This window comes from Anthonomus grandis, chromosome 7, assembly GCF_022605725.1.
Source record: "Anthonomus grandis grandis chromosome 7, icAntGran1.3, whole genome shotgun sequence".
NCBI classification, from domain to species: domain Eukaryota; kingdom Metazoa; phylum Arthropoda; class Insecta; order Coleoptera; family Curculionidae; genus Anthonomus; species Anthonomus grandis.
The window spans coordinates 32,038,544-32,046,174 of NC_065552.1; the positions used below are offsets into that span (position 1 = coordinate 32,038,544).

Here is a 7,631-nt window from a genome sequence, read left to right on the forward strand (position 1 = left end):
CTCAATACAACGTATGAATGTATTTCTACAATTTTTCTATATAATTCGCCGCAATAATGATTAGTTAATTATAATTTTATTTAATTCTTTTTAGATAAAAATCGATACTTTATTAGTTAGTATACATATACAAAGTTAATGTTACCTCTAAAGTTAGCAAATTCTGCTGCAATTACCATTTTGCAAAGCAACATTAAAAACTGAACCAAGATCTGATATCGATCTGATTTATTAATAACCAGTGCAATATACCTATATATAGGTACAATTTTAAATCATGATATATTAATAATAATTATTATTATTATAAAATTAATGAAATGCACTCTCTTTCACAAGTTTTAATTTGATTTAGGCATTTTTCGTATTGTAGGAACGTCTTGCCTTCTACACCTTATTTTATTATAGGATTTTTCAAAAATTCGAAATTTATTAAATGTCGATCTTAATCAAATCAAATAAAATGCGTATATATTTATTGCAGGAAACTAAGTAAAAAAAGCGCATATAGTTACGCAAAAATTACTATTCACAAAACAACAATTATTAGATCGTGCTTCTCATAGCAGGAAATCTTCTTATACTATAATTATGAAGTAACATCACATTTTCTGGTACCCTGACCACAATAATATTTTTTTTATTATTTATGAATGAAAAACAAAGTTGATTATTTCATTATTTTCCTAAATTTTGCATTTAAACTCGTTAGATTTCTTTAAAATCCAATGTCAATTCAACATTTAAAAAAAATTAAAATTGAATAAAGGTGATCTCGTTTGTTGCGGATATAGATTGCTTGATAGACTTGTCGTGCCTACTAAGTATTTACAGAGGCCATTAGTATTGGAAAAGCCAATGAGAGGCTTCTGTTTGAGAAGTTTTACATCACTGGGAAAACTATAAGTTTAAAAGGTTTCGCTGACTAAGAGCAATAATTATCTAGTAAAACAGGCAGAGAAATCACCTATGTATGCCTATGCCAGGTTTTTGCATCCATCTCCTAAAAGTTCTACTATCGAGCAAATTTTCGCGATAGCTAAAACCATGCGATCATCCTTTACCAGTTCATCTCCATACACTCCTATAATACTAGCTTGAAGCTATGCTCATCTACTAGAATAGTCGGATAATGGCGGGTCTGCTGTTGTAGCTAACAGTGTTATGGCATCTGCAGTTTTAAATATGGTTACCGCATTTAACCTTAACAAATACTTCAAAAACAGTAACATGTTTTCTCAGCGAGTAAGCTCTGGTCGTCTTAAATGATCTTATTATTCCCTCTAGAGCCTTTAGTGTAGCGGATAGCTTCCCTGTTCACTACTGCGAATTACATGGAATCTCCATGGTTATACCAGGAGGTTATTTATAATTAATGTTATGAATTGCTCTTATAATAAATCGCAGCCAATTGAAAATCTATTGAAAAGTCTACGAGTCTACATGATAGTATTTGATAGACTTGACAAAAATAAAACGTGAAAGTGCGACCTTTATTGTCAAATCCAATATAATAAAAATATGCATTTTTTGAAAGGATAGCGCAATATTACAGTAGTTACCAAATAATAAAGATCTCAGATAAAACAGAAGCAGAAAAAATAAAACAGTGTACCCTATGTGGCCAGACTTAATCATCACTTACCCTCCACTCAAAAAATAGGATTTCTTAAATTATAAGCCTTTTTTGCATCTTTTATTAAAGTACTTAAAATTGAAGGGCACAGGGGTAAAAGGGGCTCATTGCAATTTTACTCAAAGCTGTGATATTTTCAGGATAGATAGTATTTCATATGTACTTAAAACGTGTTCATCGAACAGAAAATCTGCTTAAAAAAAAGCTATACACGGGTAGAACGAGCTCATTTATCGAGTAAACCGAGCAAAAACGTGCTCATTGTAGAAATGAGCGCGTTTTTGCATGCAATGCGTTTCAACCATGCTATTATTAAAATTAATTTGTTCCAATGTTTAGTATTATTGCGTCAGTTGGTCGGTCTACTAGACGAGAGCGTGCTTGTTTGTTTTCTTTTTTTTTTTGTTTTATCCTTAAAACTCAAAAAGTTCTCATTATGGAAAGTGGTGAACTTAATGACTTAATGGAGAACATTAATGAAAGTGATGAAGAACTAAACCTGAAAAATAATATAATGGAGCCTAGGAGCAAAAAAAAGAAAATCTTACGGCAGATTAAGAAACGTTAATAAGAAAATGAGACTCCAAAGTCATGAAATGGGCCCTGATTGCAACTGCGAGCTGTGGGAGCAGGTAGCATGGAGGAATTTGACGTGTGCCGTAAAACATTTATTGCTATACATAGCATATCAAGAAAAAAAGTGGAAATTTTGGTAGCAAGCTTGAAGGAAACAGGATATGCTCCTGAAGATAAACGAGGTAGGCACCGAAACCATTCTAATAAGCTTCCAGTAGAAACTATAAGCCTAGTCAGGCAGCATATCAATTCATTTAAAGGTCGTGGAAGTCATTATGGCCCGAAGGACTCTTCAAAAATATACCTTTCTGAAGAGCTAAACATAAAGAAAATGCATAAAATGTTTAAGGAACTTCACCCTGGCAATAAAATATCGTACGAGTCGTACAGGCAGGTGTTTTGCCGTGATTTCAATATCTCCTTTGGTTATCCACGAACGGATACTTGTAGCAGCTGTGATGAGTTCCCAATAAAAATTATAAGCTTAGAATCTGAAAAACTGGTGAAAAACTCATCTGAGGAGATCTTACGGATATCTAGGGAGATGAAGAGATTAACTACAAAAAACTTTTTATAGTAGGACGATGATGGCTAAGATAAACAGTAAAAAAAAATCTAATTTAGAGGCAATTTGTATGGATTTTGCCAAGAATCTTCCAGCGCCAAATATACCAACAAATGATACCTATTACAAAAGGCAGCTATCAACATACGCATTTAATGTTCACGTATTATCTACCTCTGAGAGCTATTTTTACGTCTATCTATAAGCCCAAGGGAAAAAGAGTTCAGATGATGTGTGCTCACTGCTTTATAACTTCATATATAACCATCTAGATCGAGAAGTAAAGCACTTACAAATATTTTGTGATTCATGCAGTGGCCAACAAAAAATTTTACCTTTTTTCGTTTTCTTCATAACTTAGTCAACAACGAGAAAAGGTTAGAATCAGCTTCTATCACGTTCCCCATTCGAGGACATTCCTATATGGAATGTGATAAGAATTTTGGCCTCGTAAACCAAAAAAGCAGAGCAGATCTTCCCAAAGACTGGTTGAAAATATTGGAAGAATCCCGCCATTCTCCAACTCCATTTACGGTTATCGAGGTCAATCACACTTGAAAATTTCTTGACAATGGTTACGCAAAAAAGTCGCCATTCCCATCTAGACCAATCAGAGAAATTAAGATAAATAGAGGACCTTTGATACACTATCGCACTACATATAATGGATGTTGGGAGTCAGCTTCACTGCAAGGAAAAAACCGAAAGTCTTCGCGATTAGCTGTTCTTCATCTTCAAGACAACGAATTTATGCTACCTGAGTTAAGTTATGAAGGTACAAATTTTTTTATTATTATTAAATCTGTTTTTTACGTATTTTATTTATATATTTAGGGCAGCTTCCAGTATCTGCTGAGAAGTTGCGGGACCTGCAGCATTTAAAAAAGTTTTGCAACAAAGCAGCGCAAGACTTTTTTTCAAACCTGCCGCATCACTAATTAACGAATTGGTAAATTTTAAGGATAAGGTCGGTTTTATAGATCTACAATAGTAATATCTATTATTTTTTTAGGAATATTGTTTGGACCCTTCGCACTAACGACGATCGAGGTTATGATTACTGTGAAAGAACAGGCTCATTTCAATACAATGGACCCCTTTTTCCCCTGTCACTTTTGTACCTGTATGCGATTTTATTATTTTTTTGTACTGAACGGAAATACAAACAGTCTCAAAACACTTAGGGAGTTTGTTTATTGTTTTATCTTCATAAAAAAAAGTTAATTGATTGAAAAAAGCAACATAGCGTTCGCAAGCTAGAATTTCAACCTTAAAATCGCTCTGCTGAAAAATCACAAAAATGCTCATGAGCTCCTTTTACCTCAGTGCCCTTCAATTGATAATATTTGACAAAGAAATCTGTTCTAATACAGGTTTTGTTGATAATTAACTAATAGTTTCTATTAATATAAGTAAAATATGAGTATTACGTCACAAGTTAATTCAATATATCACATAAAATTTTAAAAATATTATCGTAGGCCTAATTATTGAAAAAAAGAAAGCAGACTTTCTGTATTTTTTTAATGACGTTTACAAAATTAATTTTCAGTAATACAATGTAATTTATAAGCTAAACTAATGCTTACATTACACTGAAAAAGCGGCTAAATATTCGAAACTTGACAAGTAACAGACAACCAATATGTCAACTGTCATTTGTCAAATATTCGTTGAGAAGTGAAACGTAACTGGTGTATTAACTGTCATTTGACAAGCGACAGATTGCGACAGGACCGGGATACTTGTGGTGGAATAATTGTGGGATAATTCTTTTGACGTAGAAATTTTGAAAATATTTTTACATACCAGAGCTTTTAAAGGCCTCTATTACGTTTTCTTTTTAAGACTTCGTTTACTTCTTAATACCTAAATTACCCACCCCAACGAAGGAAATTAAAATTACAAAAATATTGCTTTAAAACCATTTTAGTAAATAAAATAACATTATTTTCTGTTCGATTAACGTCTTCTTCTAGCATTTAACAGCTTATCTAGTGAAACCATATTATCCTTGTATGCTTTTAAAGATTCTTGGGTTGTTGATTTAGTTAGCTGGTTCTCCTGAATAACATTCCTCTCATTCCTAGTTATGTTTTCATCAGAACTTTCATGCGACGGAAAATTAAATATAACTGGTGGATTGGTGATCATTTCTTTATCTTCTGAAGAGGAAGCAGCCAAACTCTCTGTGGTTGATGCTTCTGGAGGTTTATAAAATATTCCTAAAATGACGTATATGGATCGAAGATTGAAATATTAGAATAGGTCAAAACTTACCACCTGGCCCAACATTGGTGCTAATGAACTCAGTCAGTGCAGTTACCCACAAGAAACTAGGATCGTCAACACTTCTGGGCAAATATTTCAAAGAAACTTCTCCTAAATGGATTCCATATTCGATTAAACTTCTTAAAAGAATTAAATTTTCGTTAGTGTATAGAGATGTCAAAAATCTAATGATCATGACTTTAAGGTTTAAGAACCTTGCCAAGGCGTTGAGTTTTTGACTAAGTGTTTCCACCAGAAACCTGATTAAGAATGTAATAAGTGGTCTTTCTTGGACATTTTCCGAATTTTCTGGAGTCGAGGTTTGCAATGTTGTTAATAAGCTTGATATGGCGGAGACATATGTAAATGTTGCTAACAATAAAACCTAAAAAAAAAAATAAAAATGAGTTTCTTTTGTAGCTAGACTGGAAAAACATTAGGTATTACTTAATGATTTGCTCTTTCTAAATATTATTGAATTAAATTCAAATTCTTAATTATAAAATTCTCTATTAACAAAAAATAATTGTTTTTTAAAATTGCTATGTAGATTTAACTTATAGTGATTCTATAGGGAATAGAAACTAGTAATAAGACATTCTATGACAGTAATTTTATAAACATTAGGAGTAGATTACTCAGACACTTTTACTTGTCGTCCATAATAGGTACATTATTATCATCTATACCATCTAATATGCTGGTATTCGTTGTAGTGATTTGAATTACTCAAAGTTTAAAGTAAATTTTTAGACATATTTGTGCTTAATGACTTTAGCACTTCCTCATTTAGTATTTCTTTGAAATAAAAATTCATTAAAGCAAGCAACGTTTTTAAACTAAAACATACAAGTCTTCTGTTAATCCACTAAAAGGAATATTAATATTGGGAAAAAGTCCCTTTTTTGTCATAGTAAGAAAACCATATTTTTATTAATTAAACAAGTCAAAGATACAATGCCCCTACTGCATTGTATCTTTACACTATTTATAACTTTCAGTACATTATTTTCTGTGACTAATTTGAAAATAAATTATTTGCCTACAATTAAAACATTGAAAAAATCACTTATATACATTAGATCAAATTGCAAGTGTAGAACATTACCAAAAAAATGATTGTTAACATCGTTTGATTCCTTAATATCAGATGAAATTTCTGCTAGCGCACTTTGAGTTATTTTGCAACGGGATTGTTTTTCCAAAACTCTTTGGTTTTATTGGAACAAATATACAGGGTGTCCCATTAGTGCGATAACGGACGATAGCTCCTTATACAGTGATACAAAAAAAAATTTGTATACAAAGTTACTTTACTGTCTAAGGTGCATAACATACAATTATTTTTGGATATATAGGGTGATTCATAAATGTGATATGATACATAACTTTTTTAATTTAAATGGAACACCCTATATTTTATTACATTTTTGGATTGCTTTAAGAATTCTGCATACCTTTTATTAAGCATCGTCTATACCAAAACTTATAGAACATGCTTAACAAAAAAGAAAGTTTATCACATTGTGAACATTTTAAGATAAAAAAATATGGGTCATTCCATTTGAAAAAAATAAGATATGGTTGTTTACATTTTTTGGTTTTGGATAGAGTATTGCAAACACCCTGTAGAATATTATTAAATTCTCATAGGACCATAAAGTAAGTGTAAGTATGCACTAACAACCTACAAAAGATTTGGCTTGTATATACGATCCCAAATAAGTGAATTATTTTTGTTTTTGTGGAGACGTGCAAACGTCGATTTTTTGATAAAATATTAAATATCTCACAAACGGGTAAGTTTTGGTATAGACGATGCTTGATAAAAGGTATGCAGAATTTTTAAAGCAATCCAAAAATGCAATAAAATATAGATTGTTCCATTTAAATTAAAAAAGTTGTGTATTATATCACATTTATGAATCAACCTGTATATCCAAAAATATTTTTATGTTATGCACCTTAGACAGTAAAGTAACTTTGTATAAAAAAAATGTTTTTGTATCACTGTATAAGGAACTATCGTCCGTTATCGGACTAATGGGACACCCTGTATATTGCCAATTATTTACTTAATTGGAAAAATCTATTTTTTTTTGCTTTTATAACAAAAACGTTTTAACAACTTTGAATTAAAGATATAAATATAATAACTTTTGAATTTTAGTCATTAGCATAATAAAGATCATGCCAACCCATATGATGTAACTATAAGGTATATTGTCAAAATATTTTCTTATATTTATATATATTCACTATTTAGAAATTATATTCTTTTATGCGGATAAAACATGGCTTTTTAATTTTCCTTAATAGGATAAAATTGTCATTTTCTTCTGATTATATAGCAAAAATAATATTTTCTTATATTTATATAAATATTTAACTTTGAATATTATAGTGGGGATTAGATTTTATATAGAAAAAAATATATAAAAAATAAATCTTGCAATATCCTGTATAAATCTAAACATTTTAGTATTTACACAAAATATCTTATATTTTTAAAAAATTCAAAACGTATTACTTACACAAACTAAAACTCGGCCCATGATGAAACCTTTACTCTAACGCAGCTAA

At 30.8% G+C, this 7,631-nt stretch overlaps 2 long non-coding RNA genes across 2 annotated transcripts; one reads left to right on the forward strand and one right to left on the reverse strand.

Moving 5' to 3' along the window:
• The first annotated feature begins 3,340 nt into the window (after positions 1-3,340).
• LOC126738848 (uncharacterized) lies at positions 3,341-3,909 on the forward strand. Its single transcript, XR_007661464.1, has 3 exons — positions 3,341-3,552; positions 3,612-3,726; positions 3,790-3,909. It is a non-coding gene; the product is annotated as an uncharacterized LOC126738848 (long non-coding RNA).
• Positions 3,910-4,688: 779 nt separating this feature from the next.
• Positions 4,689-5,415, reverse strand: LOC126738977 (uncharacterized). The gene is made up of 2 exons (XR_007661507.1): positions 5,058-5,415; positions 4,689-5,002 (listed from the first exon to the last, which is right to left on the reverse strand). It is a non-coding gene; the product is annotated as an uncharacterized LOC126738977 (long non-coding RNA).
• Between the last annotated feature and the right edge of the window lie 2,216 nt (positions 5,416-7,631).